Below are 17,389 nucleotides of genomic sequence, written 5' to 3'. Positions count from 1 at the left end.
TCATGCAAGATAAATAAAAAGTACATTCACGCTAATGGTAACTCTTGAATAGTTCCAGCCCGCAACATCATAAAAATAACGAAAATATCTCCTCAGCTGAAGGCGAATTATGGATTCGGAAATGGCAGCAACATTAACGTGTAAATGATTATATGAACAGATATATGAAACCCATTTTAATGACTTTTAGAATACTTTAAGGAAAATCGCAGGAGAATATTTTGCAGATAAAATGTTGCATTAAATAGATTTAAACTTGCACCTCCTGACTAAATCATAGACTATATAAATGAAAAATAAAGCAATGCCTGTTTGGTTATCAATAAACAAAGAACAGTCGATTGTTCCATCGAATCACGACGTCTTTTTTATTTTCTTTCACAGAACGGGCACCACGAGTTTTTAATTCTACAAAAGTGAGTTGGTGACTCTAAAATCAACACTATTGTTTTATAAATTATCGATGTTCACTTTTTAATAGTCGATGTTGCATGGACACAATAGGTCGTGCAATCACTATTAAGGTACACCGATTTCAAATTATTTGGTTCTCATAGGGGGAAAGGGAGAAGAAAACGTGCAAAAGAACACACCACGCTTTTGTTCGTGGGAAAGATGGAGTTATAGTTCGGACCCAACAAAGCCTTCGAAAATTACTACAAATACTACCGTTAACTATTGTTTACACCATCACGTATCTTCTATCCACGATGATAAGAAATACAATTGTATACTGTTTGGAGAATAATTACGCTGTCGGTGGTCGAAGTTCGGACAGCTGAACTCGTGGTTTAAAATTGTAATTTTTCTGAAATTTTAATTCATCTGTTGTACACTATATATACCATTAGAGAAAAAATAAAAGATTTTAGTTTTGGAAGAATTCAGATGAATAGACTATAGTATGATATTTTCTTTTTAATTTATTTTTAGGAAAAACTCCACAATTTGTGCTGGACTAATTAAATTTGTTCCTTTATGTAATTAGCCCAGCCCGCCAGTAGCTGAAAGACTGCCGTTGAATATTAAGAGTTTAAGAATAATCGAAGTTACAGTTCCTTGCAGTTATGCAGGCGGCTTCCTGGGGTTTTGCGACTTTCACAATATTTTATATAAATAACCGAAGGCAGTTCCTCTCTCAGATCCCGCCACGAAAGCATCCTTTTAAAGGCCTCGCCTTATAAGATATTTCTCCCACTTCCCTAGCGTGCCTTCGTGGTGTAACGGTAGCAAGCTGGGCCGGTATTCCAGAGATCCGTGGTTCGATTCCCAGCAAAGGCGGTTGCATATTTTTCATCTTTTCTGCTTCTAAAAAAATCCTAATGACTCTACAGCCTTGCTATAGCAAGCAAAGGAAATCCAACCGTCTTGCGCAATCTGTAACAGATTTTTTTTTTTTTTTTTACAGAAATCTGCAATTTCCCACTTACCTACTTATCTGTTTATTTGTTTCGTTTACATTATTGTCATAATTTGAAAAACACATTCATCATTCGTACGTTTTCTTGAGTTGAGTTTTCTCTTAATTAACCAACAGAAAAAGTTCATATTTTTGGAAAATATTTCAAATTTTAAGCGTAATAAATTTCTGATGTTTTGAAAGCAGGGTGATCAATCAGAGCATTACTTTTTAAGGCAAATCTCCAACACAAAGAATCACAACCATCACTTCTTTCACTTACACTTTTTAAAGTAAAGCTTAAATTGTACAGTCATTAGGTATTTCTGAAGCAGGAAACGTCAAAAATGAGCAGTGCCCTGGGCGAGATTCGAACTCCGGACCTCCCGATGCTTGTCTTGATCTACTTTCCGGTTACATCACAAAGGTACACGGTGAGGAGGAAGAAAATACTTTATAATCTTCTCCACTCAAGGGCCGACTGGCAAAAAAGGAAAATCAGCCTGTAGAGACATTAGGATTTTTTGCCAGAGAGATGAAAATTTAGCAACCGCCTTCTCCGGGAATCGAACCACAGACCTCTGGAATACCGGCCCAGCGTGCTACCGTTACACTACGAAGGCACGTTAAGGAAGTGGGAGAAATACCTTATATACTCCCCTTTATAAAGGGCGACTAGGGTTTTAGGGGACCTAGTCGCCAAATCCTGGGTGCGGATAATCATCATCCACAACCCTTTTAGTTCGGGCGCCACTGTAGAGACATTGGGTATTTTTTTGAAAGCAGACGAGATGAAAAATAGCAAACGCCTTTGCCGGGAATCGAATCACGGACCTCTGGAATACCGGCCCAGCGTGCTACCGTTACACCACGAAGGCACCCTAGGGAAGTAGGAGAAATACCTTATAAGCCGACCACAATGTTTTAGTTCGAGTTCCACTTGCAGAATCATTAGATTTATTTCGAAGAAAGAAGCGTGAAAAATGAGAGATGCCCTCACAGGAATTCAAACTTCGACCTTCCGACTACTAGCAGGATGTACTTCCAGTTACACCATGAAGGCACATGGTTAGTATAGAGAAAATTTGACATATCCTCCCCACTTAAAATGGCATGGAAAAAGGAGACTAAGTCACTAAATACAAGTAGCGACGAATTATCGCCCACCACATATTTTTTTAGTTCAGCCTCCAGCTGTACAGCGATTATGATTTCTTGAAGTCGGGAAATATGAGAGATAAACTATGCCTATGCCGTGATTTTCTTTTACTCCGGACCTTCTGAGGCTAGCCGGACGTGTTTTCCAATATCACCACTAAGGCATGCACGATAAAGAAGAGAAAATACCTTACGAAGTGTCACACCACACTTTTTTCTAAACAAAGAAACTGTCAGTTTCATTGTTGACTGCAAGCGGAAGAATTAAGAAGTCTCTTCGCCATATTTGTTAAGCAATTTATTTACCCTCTATTAAATACTAATTGAATATAATACTTAATTCTTTATCTTAAATATAAATGTAGGATAAAAGATAACATAAGATAAAAAGGTATAAAATAATAAAAAGCTATATCTTATAAAAAGATAGTATGAAATACTTTATCTTTAAGAAAAATGTATAAAAGATAATATAATAAGATAAAAAGATATAAAATAATAAAGATAAATACGATAAAAAGATAGTATACAAATTTTTATCTTAAAGAAAATATATGTAAAAGATAATAAAACAAATAATAAGAAAAATGACTTATGAATTAAAAGATAAAAAAGATAATATAAAATTTCTTGTCTTAAAGACATATTTACTAGTGTATGATGTAATAATATCCTTCACTTCAGTCTAAGAAACTGTTATTAAAACTACTAATCATAGATTAAAACATCAACCTATGATTATTAAGGATTAAATCGAAATAGAGCAATTAGCTGTTTTATTTATTTACGTAACTACACTTAATAGACCAGCTTTTCTTCTAAGGAAAGATTCATTTAGAGAAAAATTTAAGATCGTTCTTTAAACTTCTAAGAAAATATAAAATAAAAATTTAATGAATTGATTAAACCACATCAAATGCGTTGACATGCAAATCATCAACCACATTCAAATGCGTTGATATGCAAAACATACCACATAGATTTTGCATCCTGTTCTTCAAGCTTTGGTTTTATTCGTACTTAATGTTTTGTTATATCACATTCCGATATTAAAAATAGTTCTGAAACACAGTTAGCAAATATGCATAAGCAAACATAAAAGTTTATTTTGTTTATTAAACACATAAAGCACTGAAAAAACGCTGATATGCAAAATGCACCATGCAGTATTAAGGCAACTCTCAGTTGTGGTATCGCTATTTAATTAAACATCTGACACTCATATTGAACAAAGCAATGAAGAAAATGCATGCAAAAACCTTTTGCATAACTTGATCCTAAGCTACCTTTGATGTCTGCCATAACTTTAGAATTAATATACACGATGTGTTTGTAATTTTGAACCTTTTCACGTCTCCCTAACAACGAATATTAGTTACTACTGTGCCATAAATCAGACCTGCTCGGCCCAGCAAAGGAATCTGTCCATCAACCAGCGCAAGATCGGCGTTAGTATATGAAGTCGAGATGGACAGGACTGTCTATCATGTGGGTCATCGCGGAGAGGTCAGGGTGTGGCCCTGGAGATTCGGGGCAACTCCCTTCTTGCCCCGGGATGATGCCACCAACGCCCATTCACTCTCTGCAAAACAACCCGTCGGTACCTTCGTTTTTCATATTGTAGTACTTGAAGAAAGTGAGAGATGGCAGCTCTCATTACAGAACAATTAAAAATACTTCTGTTTTTTACTTCCTTGTACGAAGTAAAAAGGAAGTATTGTAATCGCGAAAAGTTTCAGGCAGCATATTTCAACGAAAATATCCATTTTGACCGCTATCGAATGCAATTTAACGATGTTTTTGCGTGATATCTGTACGTAAGGACAGAATAAAATACTCTTTTCCTCCAAAAAAAATTATAAAACTGCTTTAAAATTAATTCTGAAGAGAATTTTTCGTGGCGTCTGTACGAACGTACGTACGTACGTATCTCGCATAACTCAAAAACGAGTAGCCTCAGAACGTTGAAATTTTATATATAGGACTGCTATAAAATGTAGATGTGCACCTCGTATTTTGGTTGCAATCGGCCGCACCAAACGTATATAAATATATTTAAATATATATCCACTCTGTTACCCGGCTCAGTGATCTCAGTTTCTTTACTCTTATATGTTTGTAAATTGTACATTTTTTGCTTTAAAAATGATTGAATTATGTTATTTTTATCATCCGGTTAAGGATTTTATGCCTTTAGTAAATCTGTGTGCAATATTTTTAGAATCATCAGCAATTTTAAAGTTGTTTAATTGCCGCTAAGCCTGTTTTTAATGGCGGCCATTGATGTTTACATTTGAAACAATAGACTAGTGGATTTGTTTCCAATATAGAGAAACTTAGCTTCGCTACAACAAAGATAACGCCTTCATTTATTATTGCCAATTAAATCATGCTTAATTCTTTCTGGAATTTTTTCGAGGAAATAAGCGTTTGAAATTTACTTCGTAATTTTTAATATAGATATTTTGAGTTTTTATGTATTTTTGCCTTCTCGCGAAGTGAGAAGTGAATTAATTGAATGAGAAATACTCAATCGTCTGTGAAAAACTGTTTCTTTTTTGTTTTGTTTGCTTAATTTCTTTTATACATCATTCTAGCTTTGTTATAGTATTTGAATAGAACATGTGGCAACGATCAGATAATTCTATTCTTGAAATGATATAAATTTTGTGCATTATGAGTTATAATATGAACGAAATATAATACTGTTGAGTGAATCTAGCGCCAGAGTGTCGCTATGGGAAACAAATACTAGAGTGAATTTTAAAGAATGCATTTATTCTATTGTGGTTTATGCGCTGTCGGCGAAGTAGATTTAATTCAATCCAATAAGTTTAAATGAAATGCAAGAAAAAATGCGTATAATTTAATATTCCAATACAAGGAAGTCATGTGGTGTACACATCAGATTTTTTTTAAGCAAATAAACTACAGATTTTAAAAAATCGAAATGGCTTACAGTCTGTTGAAAATCTTACGAAACTCCGCATCTCTTATCTACTGAAAAGCAAGTGTGAATAAGACAAAAGATGCTTACCTTCAAGCAATTCTAATCAAATTGTAAATAAATGAAACATTCTTACAGTTACATAATTCATGCTATTATTGTTATTTAGTTTCTTTTGAATAAAGCAATTTCGAAAATTTAATTATTACCGAAAATATTCCATAGCATTTAAAATTACAAAATTCTGCTTGTTCTCTATACTGCTGAGGAGAAATTCGTTTTATGATATTAACATATATATGTTTATTTAATTATAAAAAATATTAAACCATTAATGTTAATGAAAACCTTAAGAAATAATACATTGTGATTTCTCAATTTGTATCGCATGCGTACAAAAATAGCGTAGGAAACTTCTTTTTGTGTCACCTTTTATCATTAACGTTTTGCGTGCAAACTTTATTTATTGGATATCACGTTCTTTGCACTTATGTCACATTAACATCAATTCAATAGCAAAACTCAGAAAATATTTAAAAACAGCATATCTTTAGAATTTCTGAAAGACAGTCTCGCGAGCTGGAGACAGAAATATTTCATTCATTACACTGTTGCCACGGCTCACTTTCAAATCGTTCGTCATAGAGTTAACATGATTTTTGTTCATCAAAAATTCATTTACAAAACATGAAATATGAAATTTTAAATTTCAGGCTTCCAGGTGCTCATGTGCACATTATGCAAAATTTAATGACTCTAGGTACCGTCTTTTTTCATAATGCGAAGAACATACATACATTCATGCAGATTCTTCATTATATAATTCTTTTAAAGATAATATAGAATGATATTATTTGGCGGCAATAATTTGAAAATCGATTTGCTGTTTATAGTGAACGAGGCAAAATGCCGTTTCGAGTCTAATACCCCATTCGGGGGTTAACGGCCTTTTATGCTAAAAATCTTCCTCAAGGGAAAATTTGCATAAAATTAAAAACTGATTCCCACAAAAACGAAATTTCCCCATGAAGTTTCGCAATAGAGGGTAATATTTACCAAACTCCAGGCTTAAAACATCAAGATGTATATCTATACTTAAGTGCCCCTCATAATGTTCCTCTACGTCAAATTTATAAAGCAAAAATCTGAATTCGAATCCCTTTTTTTAAGGAATTCCTACAAAAAAATTTCTTACGACGGGCAGATAGATTTTAGACTCATCAATTTGTTTGGTTGTTGTGCATACGTAATATATGGGCAGTTATCTAGAGCTGTATATACGTATATAAAAAAGCAGTTACTTAGAGATTAATGTTACCTTATGATTTTCAGAAAACATAACAGTTTCATCCATCTTTAATCTAATGATACTTTGACTGGCATAGCAACTTGCTGAATACCCGGATCTTCGGATAGATTCTAAGAAGGGTTTGTATTAATTTCTACCTTGTTCCCTGCCATAAAATTCAAAATTTCCTCTCCCACGTATAGCAACTGAATAACCATTATGGGCGTCGTATCCGGATTTTTTTTTATACTTGATATGGGGCGTGATCTATCTGTCATAGAGTTGGCATGGTTTTTGATGAATTACCATTCAAACGGACACTCAATAAAGACATCTTTTGAAACGTATAAAATAAAACAAACATAAAAATAATGCATATATGGAACGCTTTACGTTTAAGTTATCCAATGGGCCACCTGAAGGGGAATAAAAAGAGAAAAAAATCTGAGAATAGCTTAATCAGTTCAGCTGCTGATAAATGATATATGATCCAGACTTTCTCTCATTTCCATATACTTTCTAATGTAGAGATTATAACTCTCAGGAGAAAGGAATGTATTTATTACGCTGTTATCCATTAGAACTGCTACATCAACGAAGAAGAGCTTAACATACCCGAAATTTGCATGAAAGATAGAACTTGCTAAGACACGCAAATGTTTAGCATTTCTTTGTATGTGCACATTATATTCAAGACAACTCAAAGCAACGCAGAAAGACGACTTTTCATTTCCTTGTTTCTTGTGTTGGTGCTGGATGTTTTGCTACACCTCATGTAAGAAGAAGGAACATTAGAGAATCGTTGTCTCTCGGGACCGTGAACTATTACACCACGAAACTACTACTCAAGTTAGCAGTTTCGTGGTGTAATGACTTTGATTAAAATTTGCAGTCGATGGTCCAGAAGGATAACCAAAACGAAGTGAGGAATTTCAAAGGCTCCCTCACAACAACGTTCAAGACGACAAACATCTTATGTCCATCGTTGTTAAGGATCATACAGCCACATCGCGTATCCCGAATCAGGAAACTGGATGTGTTGCATACCACCAAATATCCACGTATACGATCTTTTGGCATCTGCATTATCACGGGCGTTCAAGATGGGCAGCCATTGCTTTGGCTTCCATTGAATCCCAATGCTTGGCTGCACAAGAAAGCATCAGAGGCAAAAAGAATCCTTATCCTTTCTTGACGAATCGCTATATTGCTAGGAACATAATGGCTGCGTCAGTGTGGAGAAGCATCGCAGAGAACGAACGTTAGAAGTTTGTATTCTTTGCAATTATAACGGCTCAGCATCTGGATTGGTAGTATGAGGTATCATTGGATGTATATATCATGTTCCCCCTTTAATTCATATATTTGATATTTTAACCAGCCACTATTACATTAGAGGTTTTAATGCCCATGGTTCTGCCGTATCTTCGGACGGTCTGTCGCCATAGGTTTCAACGGGACAATGTCAGATTGCATATTGCTCAAGCTCTTCTATATCTTCTCAATATGTAGAACCTTTGACTCTATCTTGGCGATCGGTTCTTTGTATCTCTCATCACATAACGTCACATAACTTAATTCAAATAATTCGGAAACGTGTTTTACTCGAAATGGTTCGATATCTTGCCCTCAAGTCATAACGTCTGATTAGTGTTTGCACAGAGACTGGGATAACAACACTCTGCAGCCAGTATGACAAATGAAATCTGGCATAGAATAGAAGCCGTATGGTTTGCAATATCCGTAAGTACCATCCCGAATCCTTTCGACTCCATGGCTCAACCATACAGTAACTGCTGCCACTTCCATGTTCAGCCATATAATAACTGCTGTCGTTTCCAGAGTTCATTAATTCGTTTCGAGGTTCGAGAAGTTCATGCATTTCGTGAACAATCTCACAATTTCTAAATTGCACGAAAGAATTTCAAATAACTGAGTCTGGTATCAAGAATTTAAAAAAATCTCCTTGCCAAATAAAAGTGACAGTTATGAATACCATGAACTACTGCAAGAATCGCGACCAATTAAAAGTAACATTTCACTACGAGACAACATCAAGAAATAATTTGAACTCCAGACCTCCCGAATACGCATTGAGCGTGCGTCCAGTTACACTACAAAGGCATGTGGAAAGGAGCAAGAAAATGTCTTGTATACTCCTCCTTTTAAAAGGCGACTGGCGATCCAGTCGCCAAATCCTGGTGGTAACAAATTACCATCCACCACCTTTTGTGCCTGGTCAGACGCCGCTGAAGAGTCATCAGAATTGTTTTCAAAGTAAGGAAACTAAAGAAAGCCCTCACCGGGATTCGAACTCCAGACCTCCCCAGTCAGCGTAGAGCACGCACACTTCCAGTTACACTATAAAAGCATGCGGTTAAAGGGTAAAAAAAATACTTCAATGAAGGAAACAAATCAAGTAAATGCTGAGTATAATATGATCCTAGTTTCTGAAAATAATAAACGAAATCCGAAACACTGCAATATTACTGATAATTGCTATTGAAAATAAATAAACAATCTAATGAGGTTTTTTTATTATTATTTTTCCTTATTTATAAATATTCTAACTGATACAGCTTTAGGAGTTCCTTGATATCAATTACATTGTTGGTTACGGTGAACAGGAAAAATTAAAATTAAAATTAATGTTTTCAGCAGATTAAGTTGCCAAAACCGGCTAATTGTTTCTAGTTAAAAACGAATGCTACAGTCCGAATATATTACGCAGATTATTAAGTTGGATCGCTTTCTCTTATCGTAAAACTATTCAAAAAATTCTCCTACTGTTCAGTGTTTAAAAATTGACAGAAAAAAGGAAAAAAAGGATGCAAACTGTTTGTTTTTAAAAAGCAATGAAATACGTTTCCATGTCAGTGACTCCAATAATATTGCCACAGGCAATATACGTGTCATGAAAAACTAATACTCTTATGGAATTCGAATTTAATGGCTTCAATACTTAAGTCAAATAATTCGGAAACGTGTTTTACTCGAAATGGTTCGATATCTTGCCCTCAAGTTTAAATTTTATTGTGGTTTAACTCAAAAACTACTAACCTACAGCTATTTTGTTTCAACCTCCTTTCCAAACTTAAAAACATAGATTTCCCGAACCAGCTTTGCTGTCGTACCTTTGCTTATAAGCGGTGGTTGGTGTGGTGATGTATCGAAAGTATGAGCTAGAGAATAAGGTGATTTTTCTATATTCTTTAGGAACTCAAACGTTTTTTTAACGTAGGATTATATTCTTTCATAATGGTCTGATGGGAAAGTAAAAATTAAACTGTGCGCGAATGCTGATATCTTCCAAACTACAAATGTTACACTCAATCTAAATGCATCACTAGACAGATGAAAGAGCACATTAGTAAACCCAATTTGTTTTTAAGTTGGGCAAAGGGTATACGCATATTAACGCCTCAAAAATAGCGAAGTTTTGGTGAAGTTCCATGCCCGTCCGCGCCCGCTTATTGAGTGGCAAGGTTGTCTGGTAGACAGTCACTGTGACTGACTGACTGACTGACTGATAACTTATAGCCAGAATACCACTGAGATCAGTAGTTTATCTGGCTCAATCAAATTTATGCCAGATGGGCACAATAACGTAGAACTATCTTCACATAATGTCAGCCGTAAGGAGGAGCAAAGACGGATAAAGAATAGGAAGACCAGCAACGCAAGAGCTCACTAGCAAGTAACCGGCCCGGTAAAGGCGGGACTAAGTGGGAGTCATAAAATGAGTGTAGAATGTGAATAAAACTAGTGAATTTAAGAAATACACAATACAATAAATGAGTAAAATACAAAATTAAGAATGCTAACAAGCACATTAGGTACATTATTTACAGGTGGGCACTAGGTGGGAAAGTTCGGGCACTGTGTTCAGGTGGTGTTTGCTGTATTTTATTTTATTTCGCCAAGCTACTGGTGTTAATTTGCAAGTTACCTGTTTCGTTTTAATTTAAGATCAAATAATTTATGCGAAAATTAAAAAATACCTCAAGATGTAGATTATTCATTTTTTTCCTGCCCTATCTTCGATGGCCCTTGACTAAGCTCGGAGTATGATTTTGAAAAGGCTTGGTGTGACTTGGCCAGTGAACTTATCTGTTTTTGCTGTCTAGACTGCTGTTCTCTATTTTGCTCGTTTTATTTATGCATGTAATAGTTAATGTTTTAGGTAACTTACTTTTGTAAGCCCAAGGTTCTGCATTTATGGTGCATGAGAAGACTATATGTGTTAAAAAAATATATAAACTAGCTGCATTAGCGTAAGAGAATACGGAATTCAGAAGCAGGTGATATGTATACGGTTGATGTAGTTTCAGATATAGATGAAATATTATTATATTATTATAATTATAATAGCACAGCCCCAATCCTCCTAGCCGATGGGACTGGCCTTTTGAAATATTATGGGATTACTTTATCGATCAATGTAGGTACACTGTAGGTACAATGTAGGTACACATGTTCCTATTATTATGATAGGAGATTTCAATGTAGACGTTGAACGAAATAAAAAGGCATTTGATTTCATAAAACATCACTTTAATCTCAGTACGGTGGTAAGTAACTCTTCCACCGTATTGAGATTAATACGGTGGTAAGTAACTCTTCCACCGTATTGAGATTAATACGGTGGAACATTACACATGGCATTTCATTTATAGATTTAACATTTATTAGGAATATGGCTGCATAACAGCTTAAATTATGTGTCTTATTGTTCATATCATCGACCAGTTTTACTTAGGATCATTTTGAATGAATAAATGTAATAAATAAAATAAAATAAAATATATGTTCATGTAAAATCTTTTGCTTATTTTATTTGTTCTTCATTAAAACAAAAGAGAAAGCCTACCGTCAATTTGTTCCCCCCTCCCCCCGATGGTGAGCTCTAGTCGTTTATAGGCATATCATCGACCAGTTTTAAGGTCACTACTAAGGTCACTACTAAGGTCACTGCTAAGTTTTAAGGTCACTACTTATGTTTTATTACTATTATTATTTTTAGGTCTGAAATTTTTTATAATTTTCAGAAAATAATAGTCAGTTACAAATCATTAATATATAATTAGTTAATAAAAAGTGTCAGCTGAATTCATATCATTAACTACTTTCTGTAAGCCTAATATAAGAAAACTTATAAGTGTAGTATATGTATATATTTGTGTACTGTTGCAGCATACTAAACTAAACAATTAAATAACAAATGACTGATCCTTTTTTTGTGTGTCCTAGCACTCTCCAACTTAGAAAATTTCCTGTGGAAGTCTCTGCCATTATTTAAGGGCTAATTACAGTAATACATGTTATGCATTAAAGGTGGTAGATGAAAATAATAAATAAATTCAGCTTCGAAAATCGAGTAAAGTTATTAAAAACGTTACAGTTTTTCCTCAATGTCTTCATTCTGGAGTGTTTCAGGAATCTTTCCTTTTGCCACATCCCCCCCCCCCAAATGATGAATTTCAATCTCCTTCTTCCACCTCTTAGAATGAATGGCTGACAAGATGGAAGAGATGTCACATTTGCATTATTTTTCACAGCCTTCAGAAAAGAACAAAAACAAATTTGTTTGTAACGTACAGCGCGAGAATGATTTATGACGGAATGTTCCAAACGAACTCGTCGCAGCAGCTAGCGATACACATGATTAAACGGCAGTGAGAAATGCATCTTAATCTACTGGGAACTGCTGCAGTGTCAGCTGGTTCCATCGCCTTGCAAAGCTTTGCCGTATTTACCCCAATTTTCTACAGAAGAAAATTTTTAAAAACGGGAAAAGATAGGAGAAATAAATTGTTGATGGGTCACAACAGATAAAAAAGCGAAAGTTTACTGGGTACGCCTGGAATTGGATTATAAGTAAATAGTTTCTCCTTTTTATTCGTTTACTTTGGCCTCGAGGAAAGAATTCACTTTCATACGTTTTGTCCGCATTGCTGAGTCAGATTATGGTATTAAAATACTTGATGGATAGGTTAGGAACTGGTATAAATTTGAATAAACATGTCATTAGTTCACCGATGGAATGATTTTAGAGTGCATCTAATTCCTTTTATTATTTATCATATTTTAACAATAACGAGTTTCCTCCAACTTACAATCTTATTTCCTCGGCTTACAACCCTACTAAGTGATTTCGTCCAACAAATTTAATTGATTTTGGCCTAAAGGTTAAAACTTGCACCTCGTTAGAACGACAGACGATGAATTCAGAGTTTCATCACCTGGTCATAAAGATGTAAGCAATTACCCTTTTCCCCCTTCGCCGCGGGCTTTTGTGGTGCGAGTGTTAGCACGTGAAACTAGCTATTCCAAGATCCATGGTTCGAACCCCAGTGAGGGTAGAGCTGATTTTCTACTCTTCCTGCTCTGAAAAATCAGATATTCCTTACACTCGCTGCCAAACTAAAATGTGGCGGACGACGTAATTCGTTATCGCCTGAATTTGGTCGACTCGGAGTCGTGTCTCCCCCCAGTTGCCATTTAAATGGGGCAAAATGTCAGGATTTACCGCATTTTTGGTAATTGGTCTTTAAGTAGTGGAACATCTAGCTAGCAGCTGAAAGACCCGTGGTTCGATTCTTAGTGAATAAATACATTGTTGAATTTTCGAGCTTCTCCCACTGAAAAAATCTATTATTCTCAACAAACCTTAAAGCAAAGAACTTAAATTAAAGCAAAATACCTCAGCGGTATATTGAGTTGCCGAAGCCGATGCTAGTCTTCCCTAATATCCTAGTAAATATTAGCCAACCAGATTCGCCCTTACATAGTACTGAGATATCAAATAAAATTATAAAAAACAAAACTCTTTTTTTTTTTCTTTTTATCTCAGATTATTAGAATATGTTACACACATGTAGCTTTAATTAATTGTTTTTCATTTGATCTATTTTTTTTAACGTGTCCTCTTTAATGTTTCACACACTTTTCTCTACCGAATTTTGCGTATCTGCCTTCATCTTTATGTTCGTTTATAGATTCTAATCCGGCGCGAGCCAAAAGTATTAAAGAGTGCGACTTTAACCAAAAGTTAAAATGTGCGCCTTTAACCAAAAGCTAAAATGTGCGTCTTTAACCAAAAGCTAAAGTGTGCGCCTTTAACCAAAAGTTAAAGTGCGTGCCTTTAACCAAAAGCTAAAGTGTGCGTCTTTAACCAAAAGCTAAAGTGTGCGCCTTTAACCAAAAGTTAAAGCGTGCGCCTTTAACCAAAAGCTAAAGTGTGCGTCTTTAACCAAATATTAAAGTGCGCATCGTAAACCATCCTAAGGGTCAGGCGATACATTTTATTAATTTGATATAGCTTTAATTTTTCAATCCTTGTAACTCGAATTTTTACAAAACCAGTGGCATTCAAGATGATTCATTCATACGCCTTATTTTGCAGCACCAGCATCTAACATTCCTTGTCTTTTTTTCATTTGTTATTTTCTTTAAACGTCACGTTTTTAAAAGCCAGTACTTTATTGCTGTTATTTTGTTAAATAATTACTGGTCAACGTCCAGAGCAAAATTTACGGATAGTAATATTGAGGTTATAAAATGTACCAAAGTACATTTTGCAGTCATTCAATAGTGAACAAACTCTCAGTAGATGTTAAGCAAATTATCGCTAGACTGAAATGACAAGCGAAACTTGAGAAGGGTGTAAAAGAGTCTTTCATTTAAAACGGAGAACAGAAGGCACACCTGGTGCTCACAAACTAGTCAACTACTTCGGGCGTTGTAACTTACAGTAACAGTCAGTGAGACGTAAAAGCTAAAGGCTACACAAATCAATTTAACGCTAAGTTGGCTCAATTTAACCGGAGTGGAGATTCAATGCAAGGCCGAAGACTACAAATCTTATCTGATCTAGCAATCTAGTAATGTGTTCTTGAGAGGCCGAATAGGCTCTGTCTTACAATCTAAAAACCTAACCTTAAACAGAAGCGAATTAGTTTGAATTATGGCTGGGGGGAACGGAAGAGAGAAGTTACAGTAAAGATCCAAAACATAAACTAACTAGTTACTTAACACAAAAGAACTTTACAAGGTTTAAAAAAATCTAACTTTCAAGCTATAATTTCATGAAATGTTAAAGCTAATTTTTAATGTAAAAATTTTCTCTTTAAAGTATGATATTAATTTTTCTGTTACAAAAGCTTGTACTTTTGCAAATAAATGGGATACAAAAATGTAACGGTATCCAGAATCATATTTTCTACCACATTTCAATAGAACTAAGTTTCCCCTTTGTACTTTTGCTTTATAAGAGCAAACAACAATGCTGTTAAATGAGAGAAGGAACAACTTTATGAATCCTTTCATCTTCTACGTGCGAGTTTTCTTTTGCCAGAAGTATCTTCAAGCTCAAACAGTGCTTTAATGAGAACATGTACAGGATGCACAGCTCTAGTCGGTTATCTTGGTTTTACAGTTTTGAGAGAGAGAGGAAAAAAAAAAAAATAATAATAATAAAATCTGAAAGGTTTCAGATTTTAAATTACATCCAAAGGCGCGTTTTTTTAACTTTTTGTGTGTTACCTTTATTTATTAAATATTATTTTTCTCGCACTGATGCAGTTCAAGAGCAATATCGCAAAATAATTTTAAAATTCGCATATCTTTAGAATTTTCTATATACATTCTCGCGCGCTGGAGATAAAAATGTTTTTCCTGTACAACGTTGCCATTGCTCGCTTTGAAATTCTTGAGTTTGTTAATCAAAAATTCGTTAAAGTTTTACAAAATATGAAATCGATAATAAAACAAATTCCAAATTTCAAATATGGGCTTCCAGATGCCCATATTCGCAGGAGGATTACCTAATTCAAAATTGGATGGCTCTACGTAGCGGTGTTTATCACAATGCGTGAAACATAAATACGTACATTAATGCAGATTCTTCATTATTTAATTTCTTCAAATATAATACAGGGCGATAATATTTAGTGGCAACAGTTTGAAAAGTAAAACGGACATTCAGAGTGATTCGACGCAAAATCGTAAAACGAAAACAATAGTCCGTCAGGGACAAAGCCCATTTGGACTAATAAACTTTGGACTTCATAATTGGGATATTTTGTATAATATATACAAAATACCCCAATATGAAGCCAAAAATGTCTAGTATTGCTTTACGGGAAAATTACCAAATAACGTATACCTTGAGCATATTAAGTCGTAAGTTAAAAGATGGAATATTTTAGTTTCTCTTTGTAGTCGCTCGAGCAGAAAGATGAAAGTTTTATATCATACAACTTTAAATTATCTTTCATATAATGAAGATATCATAAATTTATATCATACAAATTATAACTTCCCCCTTCATTTTGAAATAATTCGTTAATGAAAATCCTTTGCAGTTATATCGTTTCTGATTTACACCATAAAGTCTCATGAGCATATTACACTTTGCTTTGTTCATTTAGTTATGCAAATAATGTTTTCTGAATTCACTTGATCATTAGCGGATACAAAAAAGTGAAGCCGTTAACTAAGCTGGTGAGAAAGACACAATTAGTACGTGTCGCATATATCGCTTTCTATCAGCGGTCTAGATTCGACCGCTGGCAAAGTAAATGCCTCACTCAATCGGAGGAAGGCAGTGGCCGTATCGGAAACACGCAGTAGGGCAGCAGGGCTCACTAAAAGTCGTCCTCAATCACTTGGATTAGAAAACGAAAGCGAGATCCAATTATTCCACTTCACGGATCATCGGATATTCCGCCAGAAAGAAAGCGACGCCATCTTGGGTTTGTTTATTGCAGGCAGCCATCTATGCACGTGCTACATCGATTACCATGAATGGTTTCTCTTGATTTTTTTCATAGTCCTCTGCAGTTTTTTTCCCCCCCTCTTAAAGCTTATGGCCATGGTTGGAACAAATACAGCATCATAAGGAATATCTATAAAAGAAAGCATTTACTTATGCCGTTAAAACCGATAACCTTTATTCATTTGCAGTTTTACTGATCCGTATTCTTGGCCCTAATAATATAATCTGTATGATATGTAAGCATGACTCATACAGGCGGTTATGATGATCAAAGAAATTGATGAAAATGCTCTAATTCGAGTAATAACAAAACCAACGGGAATTTTATTGTGATTTAAATTAAAGATTTGCTTAAAAATGGGAATAATTTCAATTTTCAGGATTAGAATATTTTCAGAAATAATTTTAGCTAGTCTTCTTGCAGTTATTGAGTAAATTTTCTAACACAAAAATTACTCAATTAAATCTTATATAGATAAAACAACCTATTTTCACTTCTTTCCAAACCTCTTATTCCTCTTCTCTTATCTCATAGCCCATTACGGAAAACAAGGTACTAGGCTTGCACTTACAGATAATGTACTGTAACTGTGGTGGTATGTATTTGAGTATGTATTACAAATAATACATACTCAAATGGGAGCAACAGATATTTCAAATTAATGATCCTGCTGTGCATAACCATAGCAGGGAAGCATCAGAAACGTTGCATAAGCATGGATAACAAATTCCCTACTTGGGACATAAAAAATTCAATATTCCTTGGATCCATAATTGCAACATCATAGTCATAAATCGGCATATGATAACGGTACTGCA

General features: G+C 34.8%; 1 protein-coding gene across 1 annotated transcript in view; it reads right to left on the bottom strand.

Moving 5' to 3' along the window:
- Positions 1-17,389, bottom strand: part of LOC118186352 (histone-lysine N-methyltransferase MECOM-like) — a 523,759-nt gene that overhangs the window by 72,308 nt on the left and 434,062 nt on the right. The gene's annotated exons all lie outside the window — the stretch shown is intronic.

The sequence above is a fragment of the Stegodyphus dumicola genome, chromosome 6 (assembly GCF_044657685.1).
Source record: "Stegodyphus dumicola isolate Sdum_Otavi_A_Nest chromosome 6, ASM4465768v1".
NCBI classification, from domain to species: Eukaryota; Metazoa; Arthropoda; class Arachnida; order Araneae; family Eresidae; genus Stegodyphus; species Stegodyphus dumicola.
Note: the sequence above shows the minus strand (reverse complement) of the source record. Positions and strands in the feature narration are given on the sequence as shown.